Source organism: Carassius gibelio, chromosome A14, assembly GCF_023724105.1.
Source record: "Carassius gibelio isolate Cgi1373 ecotype wild population from Czech Republic chromosome A14, carGib1.2-hapl.c, whole genome shotgun sequence".
Taxonomy (NCBI): domain Eukaryota; kingdom Metazoa; phylum Chordata; class Actinopteri; order Cypriniformes; family Cyprinidae; genus Carassius; species Carassius gibelio.
In genome coordinates, this window is record NC_068384.1 from 18,799,779 (window position 1) to 18,812,657 (window position 12,879).

Sequence of the window (12,879 nt, forward strand, 5' to 3'; positions counted from 1 at the left end):
AGGGCTCAGATGGCGGCGTGTGTGTCCACTACACAACTGTAAATTAAAGTGTTCTTCACACAGGAGTGTGATTGTGTGTAATTAACTACAGCCTGTCTCTCTTAGGGGCTCTTGGTGTGTGTATTTAAATGTTAATTCACACATCCAGTGTTTCAGTAAAGTGTCCACATGTTCAGCAGAGCAGCATCTGTTTCCCAGCACACACTGCTCACTAATGAGTGCGAGTCTAATCCACCTGACGTCTGAATCCTGCTGGACTCCTCAGGGATCTGATCCGTCTGTGGCCCAAATCAATCCTCCTCCAGAGCCACCTGACAGCGCGCTTTATACTAATGTATTCTAATATTCATGCATAAAATAAGACGTTTGATGTAGTTTTGTCCAGTGCTGGGTTCAGTGTTTTTGTAGTTTCATCCTTTAGATGGATCATCTACTCAGAGCATTTTTAAACTATCTGATGTATATTACATAAAAAACATAGCTATGTATAATTTTCAGATTGCTCAGTTTTTTAAAATTTTATTTCTTTTACACAAAGTAATTCTAGAATCATTAATATACTATTCAGGATTTATTTTTTATTATTTTATTGTTACAATTTAAATTAATTACATTTATAAAGTATAGCGCTTGAAATTTTAATTTAAATTTCGCTTTATTGTGTATTGCTGTACACCCAAATGTATTATCATTTTTATATCAAATGTATATAATATTTAAATTTCATATAGAGTATACATACAATGTTGTTTGCACCTTGTGCAATGTGGAATTAGTTTACAGCTTTTTCAAGCACTTTGTGATGCATTTTGGAAACAGGAGATGAGCCCCTTTTCTAATGCACCACCCAGCTTGATAAACCCCTTCTCAAAGACTTACTGTTTGTCCATTTTATTTGGGTAACATACATATTCTGAATGCCTTCGGCAGAATTCGAATGAGCCATTTTAATCTAGATTAATCTAGATTCATTTCAAGATCACAGTGAGATTAATCTAGATTAAAAAAATTTATCTATGCCCACCTCTAATATATATATATTTGCAAAGTTCATCGGTTTGAAAAGCGAGGTGTGCATTGATTGGCCAGCTATCCAGCATCCTTGCAAAGTTGGAATTGCCCTGCGTTATAGAAACAGCCTTTGTGCACAGACGCATTGTAGACTACTGGTTCAGGAAACAAGCAGCACACATCTAAATATTTGGGTTGAACTATTTTGGAACAATGTTGCAAATACTACTTAACCACTCATTTCTAGTTGTGTTCTCTCTAGAAAGGCCAAACAAAGTAGTTTTGTTTTTACTAAATGGGGACAGCAAAATTAAAAGTTACGCCTTCTTTCTTAGTGTTAGCATTTAGCCACTTTAAAATATACATCATATGGCCCCTTTAAAATATACAATTATCTTTATATATTATAGTAATGTATATTACTTCCACTTACAACATAAAATATAGGAAGAATACTGTGTTTGATTACTTAGTTTGTATTGTTCGCAGGTGTGTCCCAATAATATCTACCCTATTTAGGTCTAGCCCGTTCTGTTCTCCTTTGTCTGGAATTGTTTGTGTCTACAAGTTTTCCTGTCTCCTTTTGATTTATTAAAGACCTTGAATTGGACATTGCCTCTTCTCGCTCCATGCTCCTCACAGTAGCACCCTGTGACAGAATTTCAGTCCCAAAAATTATGATGGCTGAGGATAAGCTGTGGGGTTTTTGGCAGGCCGGTGCGTGCTTTCTGCTGGGACTGGATGATGAGATGTTCCGCTGTGATCTTCCTGTCTCTGATTTTACCCCTGATAGAGCTGATGAATCTTGTACTCTTTTTGAATGTCGCCTGTGTCCTGTCAGGCCTCAGTGGCTCACCCACACCCACTGCTGTCCGCTGCTCACCTAAGAACACCGGCCATTAATATGGCAAGAAAAACAAATAGTAATATGATAAGTCCAACCAACATTAATATGGCATGCCTGTCAGGTGCTCAAAAGGCCCCGGTGTTGGTTCCGGTCCCAATGCCCACTCCTCATAAGCACCTTCCAGAGCGCCCTCCAGTGTTGGCTCCTGCCCCAGAGCCTGCACCAGTGTTGGCTCCAGTCCCAAAACTCACTCCAGTGAAAGCGCTTTGCTGTGCCTGCTCGTCCAAAGCATCCTCCAGTGCCAGCACCATGTAATCGCATCCCCGATCTTAAGTTAAGCCCAGGGATGACTCCTGTTTCCCCTTTAAGCCCAGGAAGGTTTCCTGATCCCCAGTTCAGCCCAGGATGGGCTTCTATTCCCGCGTATAGCCCATGGAGTGTTCCCACGTATAGCCCACGGAGGGCTCCCTATCCCCAGTTCAGACAAGGAAGGGCTCCCGATCCCCAGTTCAGCCCAAGAGGGGCTTCTGTTCCCAAATACTGTATACCCCACAGAGAGCTCCACTTAATGAGCACCACAGCACTCAGTAAGTAGCACAAGAAATACAAAAGAAAACCAGAACAATAACTGGTATCACCTTCACACAATGGTGCCCATACACAGCACAGAAATAATCCACAAGTCAAGCCCCGCCCCTTTACTTTTGGACACTCAACCCCTAATGAAATCAAACAGAATCACATACATAGAATTAAATACACAGTTCACGGTAAAAACACGAGTACAAAATTAACAATAAACATTTGAAATGAACCAATACAATTACCAACCGACACACAACACTCTCCTTGTAAACATACACGCAGGTAGCCTACACACACACATGCGCGCGCACGAACACACATGTTTGTTTTGTGAAAAGTGGGTTCATCCCATAGGCGTAATGGTTTTTATACTGTACAAAATGTATATTCTGTCGCCCTTCACCAATCCTACACCTAACCCTAACCCTCACAGGAAACTTTGTGCATTTTTACTTTCTCAAAGAAACTCATTCTGTATGATTTATAAGCGTTATGAAAAATGGGGACATGGGTTATGTATCATAAGTCACCATCTCCTTGTAATACCTGTGTCATACCCATGTCACTTTACAGAGTTATGTCACAAAAACAAGAGCACACACACACACACACTTCTCCCCGCTATTCGGCAGAATACACTGCATGTTTTTGGGTGCGAGGAATCCAGTCACAGCAGTCCAAAGTGCGAAATCAATGTGCACACTGTAAATAGAACAGAAGACACTTCGGTTTACACACTGCCCTATAAGAAAGATTGAAAAAACGCTATAAGCAACCGCGTTCCTACCTGTAGAGTCTCTACACAATCAGGTCGGCCGTGGGAAACAGCACTCGATCTCCTACATGCCATACGAGAGACCAAACAGACAAACTTCCCTCATGCCACTCAACATGCGGAACCGGAAAACAAGGAAGAAGCTCTGTGAAGTGATTCATTACAAAGCAGGTATATATACTCCTCCTTTAACTGTGATAGTCTCAATAATTTTACCTGAAGCAACCAATAGTAGCCCGAAGCCAAACATCTATACTGTGACACATACACACACACACACACACACACACACACACACACTGTTTACAGTAATGCAGTTAAAGTTAATAGGCTAGAAATGTGTCACAGACCCTATATGCAGAGCTTATAATACTATAATGTGAGCTGAAGACTTCAGATGGGAGATCATCAGATATCTAATGAGTGTGTGAGTGAGTGTGTGTGTGTGTGTGTGTGTGTGTGTGTGTGTATTGAGGCAATATTCATAATTGTTGGGTTGTTCAAGCTCATAATATCTTTCTCATCCCTCCGAAATTGAAAAGGGTGAGTCTGCTAAATCAGCTGGCTATCAGTCATATGAAATGTACACCTGAGGCTGGTGGGGCTCATGGGAGTGTGTGGCGGGATCGTTTTCATCATTTGACATTTTCATATCTACTCCATCATCATATGCTAAACGGAATAACACGGGAATAGAAATAGCTGTCTAGTAAACAAATAACAAAGAAAAGTGTGCTCAGGCATCACTGTCTAGAAGGTCAGTTATAGTTGTCTGCATATTTGCATGTCAGTTGATTTTCTCTTTAAAAACCAAAAGTACACTCTAAAATATAATGCGAAGGACATAATACATAAACTTGATCAGCAAGTTTCTGTAAAAGTGAGCTCACTTGCGCTTGTGGAGGAATGTAAACACTAACGAGAATGAATGAGCAAAAATCCTGTGGCGAATAGAACGGCTCACAGTTAATGAAGAGTGCTTCTAGATCGGGACAGCACATCTTCTTTAACACTGTTACAGCTATACACCACCTTTCGTTGATGTAAAAGCATGTCCTGCCACCGCACAATTTCCCCGTTGATTCTGTGTCGAGATCTGCTCTAAACAGCTGAAAGCTCGTCAGATGGAACGTCATTCAGCCAGGTTTCTGTGAACCACAGAGCAGCATAGTGTGAGAAATCCTTATTTGTCCTGGAGAACAGAAGTTCATTGGGTAGAGAGTGGAGGTTCACCAGATGAATGATAAACAACGGCGTTTGAAATCCACACTGCTTGAGCTTCATGAGTGTGCCGGCTCGCTTCCACGTCTGTGGATCCTGAAGCTCTTTATCAGCAACACTGCACGGCCAACTACTATGTATGTCCAGCAAAACATCAGAGTAGTCAAAAACTGGTAATATGTCGGGTGATGTGCAGTGTCGAATGTCCAGCAATTTGTCTCTGGTGAAACTGATTGCAGAGATAAAACTAAAAACAACTAACAAAAACACAAAAAATAACTGCGGAGCATGCCAAGGAGGCCGCCATCATCATCGGGACCATCTTATATAAATGTCTTGTATTAAAGGGGTCATATGATGCGATTTAAATTTTTCCTTTCTCTTTGGAGTGTTACAAGCTCTTGATACATAGAGAATATCTGTAAAGTTGCAAAGACTAAAGTCTCAAATCCAAAGAGATATTCTTTATAAAAGTTAACAGTCAACCACACACCCCTAAAACACCTCATTCTAACATATTCATTCCCACATCTCTATGTCACCATGTTGGAAAATTTTCATAAAACGTCACCCAAATGTTCATGCAAAGAAAGAAGGCGTAACTTCTCTCTGTTGAATCTGCTGCCATGTCGTGGAGTCTCTGTGTATTTCGTTGTGAAAGCAAAACTATGTGTTTGGCCTTACAAAAGAGGACAAGACTAGAAATCAGTGGTTGAGTTGTATTTACAACACTGTTCCAGAAGAGTTCAACCCAAATATCCAGATGTGTGCTGCGCATTTTATGGAGGATGAGCACTGTTGCCTGAACCAGTAGCCTGCATTGTGTCTGTGGCTGTTTCTATAAAGAGGGGCAGTTCAAACGTTGCAAGGACAGTCTTTGATTTAGTCTTAGTCTTAATAGTCACGCTTAAGTCATGCTTAATAGTCACATTTTAGTCATTTGAGTCTTTCATAGTTTTAGTCTAGTTTTAGACGATGAAAAGTCATTGTATTTCAGTCAACTTTTAGTCACTACTTTTAGTCAATAGTTTTAGCCAAACTGTAATTACCAAAATTTATTTTGGTAGCTATTTTATAAGTAGTTTTCAAATTAAAACAATAATTAATTCTTTTCTCTTTAGACCAAATCAATTAAGCTTATGAGAAATTTGATGTATCTGAAAAAATCCAAATATGCACCTAATGCTCTCAGAATGGAGTAAACAATAAAAAAAGAAGTGTGTTTATGCACCTGCTGCCTATTGATGGCGCAAAGTATGAATGGTCTATGTGTGAAATGCTTGTCTTTTCTTGATGGTAAAGCCAGTTTAAAACCTTAAATCCTGTAAAAAAAAAAATCTACTTTGCATCAAATTTATGAACATAATGTATTATGAACCAAAATGCAATATCAACTTCAAATAAGCTGCAGCTCACTGGAGGGGTCAAGCTTCATAATCATTTCAGTACAAGTCAAGCCCTTTCTCGTGTTGCTTGCTGCTCTTCTCACCATTAAATGACCAGCACAATGGCATGCAAGTGTTTAAATCCACGTACTTTGCTTTTGTTTTCTTTTTTTTTACTTATAACCACCATTAAAAGGCAGCAGGTGTATAATTACACTTTTGTTTACTACATGTAGTTCTGAAAGCTGAGGTGTACATTTTGATTTTCTCAAATACATCAAGGTAAGTGCGCAAAGGTCTCTCTCACACACACACTCTCTCTTTCTCACACACACACATACACACAAAATATAATGTGCTGTTATACTCCATACAGCTTCATATACAAGTCAGAAACTAAGCTTTTTTTGCACAGGCCTATCTGAAGGGTTAATGGTCCCACCTAGTGATCAACTTTAAAAATTACTAATTTCACCTCTTCCTAACAGGGAAAACCACCTACAATCAAGAATCTCTCACACACACAAACACTATAATTTGCTGTTATACTCCATATAACTCCATATACAAGCCAGAAACTAAGCCTTTTTTTGCACAGGCCTATCTAAAGGGTTAATGGTCCCACCTAGTGATCAACTGTAAAAAAAAAATAACAAATTTTACCTCTTCCCAAAAGGGAAAACCACAAACAATCAAGAATGCATGATTATATGGTGTCATGACTTTGCAATCAAAAAATGTCATTATAATGGAAGTCAATGGGGCAAAAACAGCCACCAATAACAAATTAGGGAGAAAAATGTTTAATCTAATGCTGCACAAAAAATAATAATGCATCAAAGCCAATGTTGCTATTAATCTTTGACATGCCCAAGACTGTTATAAAAAGTAAAAAAAAAAAGATCCACAATTACTTTTATATTTAAAATAAGTCATTTTTAAATTCACGTCTCGCTCACTTCAATGCACTTTGAATGGAATATATATGTACATTCACTTCGAACTGGAATCATGGCGAAACATCCTGTGATGTCTACTTCGCAATAATGTCTGAAGCAATAAGAGAAACGAAAAAATGTGCAGAGCAGGGGGGCGTGAGGACTGGAATTGAGAACCGCTGCCCAACATTTCTTTTTTAGTTACTAGAACTCTCGTGTAAGTAAACTATACTAAGCATTTGTCAGTACAACACACTATTCCTATTTCACTTTACTTAGTTGTTTCAAGGCAATCGGTTTGCATGGTTTTTTAAAGAAAGCACAACTAATTAGATTTTATAGTGTTGTAATTAACGATAACAACCCTGCATTGTGTCAGTATGAAAAGGTTTCCTGAGAATTTGCTAAATAATTAGTTTCTGTTTACTGTCCAGAACATTTTTGAAGTTTTGAAGACATTGTTGTCTAAAACCAAAACAACATTGTGGCTTTTGCGAGGATTGAACTGAAGACTCTCTGAGCCAGTTTTGACAAAGATTGGACAACCTTTTTGTAGTAGAAAAAAAATTAAATAAATAAACACTATAAGTTTAGTAAGTTATTTCAAAGTTTTAATGATTTTTAGATCTGGACTTCAGGGACAGTTCAACCAAAAATTAAAATTCTGTCCTCATGTCATTTCAAACCTGTAAGACCTGCCTTCACAAATTAAGATATTTTTGATGAAATATGAGAGCTTTCTGGCCCTCCACAGACAGCAAGGAAAATGAAATGTTCAAGGTCCAGAAAGGTAGGAAGGACATTGTTAAAAGAGTCCATGTGACATCAGTGGTTCAACTTTAATTATATGAAGCTACAAGAATACTTTTTTGTCTGCAAAGATAACAAAGATCTTCGCTGCACATTCGAGACAGCATGGTGCAAGGCACAGTGCATGCATCGTGGTCCCCTTATGAATGGCAGCGAAGACTGACTCAGAAGAAAATAAATTATTGAAGTCGTTATTTTTCTTTTCTTTGCTCAGAAAAAGTATTCTTGTAGCTTTATAATGTCAAAGTTGAATGTCTTTACTACCTTTCTGGGCACTGAAGTACAGTAGATCCCTTGTCTATGGAGGGTCAGAAAGCCCTCGGATTTCAACAAAAATATCTTAGTTGGTATTCTGAAGATGAAGGTCACTTTTCTGCAGGCCAAAAGGTAAAAGTCAAAATGTCAGACTTTTAAGCTTATGGTGGCACTTTACAGTTTTACTTATGGTGGAAGTTTACAAGCTAAATTTCAAACTAGTGATAGGAAGTTTCTTTTCCACGAACCGGTTCCACGAACCGGAAAAAAATGGTTCATTGGTTCTTTTACGCTCGACATAATGACGTCATTGGCCATGACGTAATGGCGTCAAGTCTATCAAACATTCAAATATATAAAGTCAGTAATCATAACTTTAGTCAGTTAAAAACCTCATAATCATGAAAAGTTTACAATTAAGTGTTGCAACAATGCACCCAAATACAGTAACAGCAATAATGTGCATAGAAGGATTTTAGTCTTGAAGATATAAAGTTAATAAATTAAGTGTCATCAGCGCTGAAACCATGATCCACATACTACACATAATCCAGTGCGATTTATTTGTTATTAAATAAACTTACGCTTTGCCAGATTGCCCTTCGTTCAAGCCCTCGGTTTACCCACGCTCATAACATGATCACAGAATCAGTTCAGAATCAATCACCAAAAGAACCAGTTCAGTTCAGACGTGCTGTGTGTCAGTCTTCTTCACGCTGAATCACGCATGCGCAGTATCATCAGCTCCTCGGTTCTCAAATCGGACACGTCCGAAACGGTTCTCGGTTCAGTGTACTGGTGATCCAAAAAACCGATGCAACCGATTCTTGACTCGAGAACGAGAACCGCTCCAGCAGTGGGCGTGTTCGTTCGTTATCTGGCTCGGCTCGGTGTTCATCTTCATCTCTCTCTTCACAGCAGCTCAGTCAGTGTACTGTTTGAGTAAATTAATTACTCCGGGATATTGGTTTGGTTGAACTCAGAGGGAGTGTCAGCCACGCTAAAAAAGTTAACAGCTTAAGGCATTTGTGGATTAATGCTTATTCGAGACGCGAACCATTTCAAATGATTCAGTTCGATTTGGTGAACTGGTTGATCCGGTTCACTAAGAAGAACCGGTTAAATCGAACGATTCGTTTGCGAAACCGGACATCACTATTTCAAACCAGAAATAATCAGCAAAGCTGCAAGAAAAAAAGAAAGACCTGCAGAAAACAACTTTGCTTTCTATTTCCTGAGAAAGAGCTCAAGGCCCTTTGCTTCTGTTCTTCAGATTGGTCCTATCTAATGTCCAAAAGCTAATTGTTTTCCATGTGCAGTAAACAGAAATGATCCAAACTGTTTTAGGCTGCAGCATGTAATACAGCATGAAACGTGACTACAAAAATAATTAGTTAAACTCACCCTCAGGCCATCCAATGTAGATGAGTTAGTTTCTTTATCAGAACAGATCTTGGAGAAATGTAGCATTACATTACTTGTTCACCAGGATCCTCTGCAGTGAATGGATGCCGTCAGAATGAAAGTCCAAACATCTGATAAAAATATCACTATAATCCACACCACTCCAGTTCATCAGTTAACATCTTGTGAAGTGAAATATGCATGTTTGTGAGAAACAAATCCACCATTAAGATGTTTTAACATCAAACTGATGCTTCTGGCAAAATCTAGTCCATATCCATAATAAGCTTCCTCCAGTGAAAAAGTGCATCCCCTGTTGTCCTCTCAAATCAAAATCCACCGGTTTATTTAACCAGAGCTGTTTTGGCCTGTTTTTGTGCTTGATCTCTGCATATTTCTCTCCTGATTCAGACAAAATGTCTCTTTCACTAGAGAGAGCACTATTATGAATATAGGGAATCATACTTTAGCTGGAAACAATGGTTTAAATAAGTGAAAGGGAAAATTGTGACATTTGCCAAGTATGGTAACCCATACTCGGAATTGGTGCTCTGCATTTAACCCATCCAAGTGCACACACACAGCAGTGAGAAGTGAACACACACCGTGAACACACACCTGGAGCAGTAGGCAGCTATATATCCAGCACCCGGGGAGCAACTGGAGGTTCAGTGCCTTGCTCAAGGGCACTTCAGCCATGGGTATTGAGGGTGGAAGAGAGCACTGTTCATTCACTCCCTCCACCTACAACTCCTGCTGGCACCGAGACTTGTGGATTATTGTGATGTTTGAATCAGTTGTTTGGTCTCTCATTCTGACGGCACCCATTCATTTCAGAGAAACCATTGGTTAGCAAGTGATGAAATGACATTTCTCTGAACACATTTAAAAAAGAATATCATTGTTAGAGACTCTTGAACATTAAACGTATACACATCAGCAGCATTAAATACAGTATATAGCTAAAGTATTGCTCCATTATTGCAAGGAAACAAGAAAATCGAATTCATTAATCAAGAGTTGCGGCTGTTACACTGGCTGTGCATTCATTTAAATAGTTGAATAGCCTTTATCTCTGCTTTCTTGCACCATCGATTCAGCATCTTACATGAAAAGAGCCCCAATTACGAGAGTCACCCAAGCTAGCATTTCTAGTTTAAAAGTGTTTACATGACTTACAGCCACATTATGAGAGTGTGAGGGTGTTTTTGGATGGCCTGTCTCCCCATTGTGCTTTCACTGAAATTATTTCTCATTTTATTCAATTACCTTGACCAAAATACTTGTGTATATATGTTTGTTTGGTTACGGGTTGTGAGCTGTTTGGCTCTTTGAATAAGACGCACAGATTTCTGAAATGGAGACCATTTTCCAGTTCAGCAGTCAGAGTATAATTGAAATCTCACTTGTGAGCATCTATACATTTAAAAATGTGACAACAAATTTACAAAACTTGTTTCAGTTTACAAAAATATAAATACATAAAACTGCATATATATATATATATATATATATATATATATATATATATATATATATATATATATATATATATATATATAGTATGTATCTTTACTATCTTTAATTTGGCTTATTATTTAGGCTCATGTTGAATGTGATGTATGTGTAATATGCCCTACATGTTGTTCAGGCCCTGTTTTACAGTACATACAAACAGCATTATTTTAATATAGCATGTATAGTTATTATGTGGCCACTGTACCTTGAATCTGATAATGTCTATTTTGACAATTGATTATTTTAATACTCTGCTCTCGTCTAGATTATTTTCTTCATGGCTACAGTGGAATGAAATGTGTTGACAGATGTTGCATCTGTCAGTTAGATATTGTATGACTGTGAAGTGAATGTTTTGCATTTTTGGGTAAAGATGTTCACTCATATGCGTAGAATCATAATGCAGCAGATTTAATGCTGATATATTTTCCTGAAAGGGTTCAACACTCAGAACAGCTGCTGGTCCAGACCTGTGTGTGTGTGTGTGTGTGCGTGTGTGTGTGCGTGTGTGTGCGTGTGTGTGTGCGCGTGTGTGATCTGGCTGCTGTATGCATCCGCTGGTCTAATTTGAGTAATTTCAAGACATCAATCTTAATGGTTTTATAGAAGATTGAGATATTCCATCTAATGTAAGGACTGCAGATCACTTAATGCCTGAGGCAGACGTCATAACCATATTTCACATTATAAAATTTCAATTATGGATGCTGATTTGTAAATGCAGTGTTCCAGATGCTCTAAAATCCACACTAGAGTTGCAGCTCTGACGTTAAACTTTGCATTGAATTATGAATCATTTTCATATTTTGTAATGCACCAGGACATACTGTAAGGACAAACTGGCATGGCTCGAAGCATTATCATTTGCATACTTACAGTAGATAGTATAACAGATTTTAGGGCTAGATCTTATAGCAGATTTATGACACTTAATGAATTTGCTTAAAATAATGTTATAATAGGTTCTTCCATTTAGTTTACAGCTGTTAAGATCTTTTTAAGGTTTTAAAACAGTAATAGAAAGAAAAGTAAAACAGTAATATTGTGAAATATTATTACAATTCAAAATAATTGTTTCTCTCTGGAATATATTGTCAAGTGTAATTTATTCCTGTGATAAACCTGTATTTTCAGCATCATTACTCTAGTCTTCAGTGTCACATGATCCTTCAGAAATCATTCTAATATGCTGATTCTCTGCTCAAGAAACATTTGTTCTTACCCCAAACTTTGAATGGTAGTGTGCATTCATCAGTCAGCATGTTTGATACACTGTGACGCAAACCCATGTCAGTATACTTGATCCAACAACGGCAGGCTGCTTTGAGCCCAATCTGTGGAACGGTTCAGAGTTTATCACAGACAGACCTTGATTATAGCGAAGGCCTATCCGTGTCTGTGCTTGAATGGACGGTGATTCAGACACACACGAGTGAAGGGATTTGTTTCCTGTGACGGGCAGACTGCTCGTTATCTCAGAGATCAGTCTGACGGCTGTCCGGAGCTCAGCATATGTTCCACCCACAGACCTCAGTGTCAGAATCAAACGCTCGGCTGTTTGGCTGAAGAACGCTGATGCGGATTGTAAGGGCTGATAACTGCAGTTGTTTTCCAGACACACGGGCACCTCCACGTGATTATTTCTTTGACAGTCTTGCAGGATCTCCAGTGTCATTGTGAATGCTGGTTCCTGAGTGGTCCGGGAAGTTCTCTGTGTTGTGGTGTTGTTTTCCGCTGCTTGTCCATCAGTCAAATAATTAGAGAAAGTTGTGCTGTCTAACATCTTAATCACTCTAAGAAGAATCTCAAATATATAGACTCATTTCAGGGCATAATAAAAATAAATAGCTATTCCTATTAAACATTTTTTCCTAAAGATTTTTTAAAACAAGTTATTTTAATTTCATATAATGTAGCACCAAAAAAATCACCTTTTTACCAGACATTGTATCATACTGTATCATATATGTAAGGGATAATCAATGGCTTGCTGTGCATTAAAAGTATTCTAAAAACACAATGTAGAGGCAAATAACCACCCAACATGAATGCACAACAAGCTATAGATTATCCCGCTTATTCCGTGGTTATTTGCCAACTGTATCTGTATCAGCGCATCTGTCTATAGAC

At 38.4% G+C, this 12,879-nt stretch overlaps 1 protein-coding gene across 1 annotated transcript in view; it reads left to right on the top strand.

The window, feature by feature from the left end:
* Positions 1-12,879, top strand: part of LOC128026999 (short transient receptor potential channel 7-like) — a 67,999-nt gene that overhangs the window by 18,549 nt on the left and 36,571 nt on the right. The window lies entirely within an intron of this gene.